Raw genomic sequence first — 1,094 nt, forward strand, 5'->3', positions numbered from 1 at the left:
GAGGGGGTGCATGTGGGAGTGTGGGAGTGTGTGTGTCTATAAGGGTGTGTGTGGGTGTCTGTGTGCACGTCTGTGTGTACCTGTGTCCATGTGGACGTGAGAGTGTGTGTATGTAGGAATATCTGTGTGTGTGTGTAGTGCAATGGTGATCACCTGTAATGTGACATGAACCCAAGGTCCCGGTTGAGGCCCTCCCTATGGGTTTCAAACTTAGCTATCAGCCTCTGCTCGGCCACTTTCCTCTGCTGCCTGTCCCGAAGTCAGGATGGTCACCCGAAGGTCCGAGGCTGAATGTCCTGGACCACTGAAGTGTTCCCCAACCGGGAGGGAACCCTCCTGTCTGTTGATTGTTGTGCAGTGCCCATTCATCTGTTGTTGTTGCCTTTGCTCAGTTTCCCCAATGTACCATGCCTCCAGGCATCCTTGCCTGCAACGTATAAGATAGACAACGTTGGCTGCCTCACATGAGTACCTGCCATGTACAAGGTGGGAGGTGTTCCCATGCGTAATAGTGGTATCTATGTCCAGAATCTGACACATCTTGCAGCGTTCACTGTGACACGGTTATATGGAGTTGTCCTGAGAGTTGTCATGACTACATCTATCCTGTGAGTGAGAGGATGGAATCAGTGATGATTCCACATGTCTTGCCAGATCCAGGTCCATTCTATCTGTTGATTTTCCAAATGAGAGCTCTGCCATTCAAGATAGGGCGATGTACAATGGGCATGTCCACCTCATAGCATGTACATATGTTAAAAGTCTCTGCACGAAGCGCTGCCACTCGCAGGTTCAATGCTGTTCAATAGGATACTCAAACATTTTAGGACAGGATTTGTCATGGAGATCCCTAGGATTCAGTACTGGGACCTTTACTTTCTTTGATCTGTATTAATGATGTGGATCTTGGTGTGCAGGAAGTAACTTCAAAGCTTACAGATGACATGAGACTTGGAAGAATTGTAAATTATCAGGAGGACTGTGCGGGACTCCAATAGGACATTGACTAGCTGGTGGAGTGGACTGATAGGTGGTAGCTGAGATTCAATGCAGTGAAGTGTGAGGTGATGTACTTTGGTTGGAGGAATATTGAA

Source organism: Chiloscyllium plagiosum, chromosome 24 (genome assembly GCF_004010195.1).
Source record: "Chiloscyllium plagiosum isolate BGI_BamShark_2017 chromosome 24, ASM401019v2, whole genome shotgun sequence".
In the NCBI taxonomy this organism is placed as follows: Eukaryota; Metazoa; Chordata; class Chondrichthyes; order Orectolobiformes; family Hemiscylliidae; genus Chiloscyllium; species Chiloscyllium plagiosum.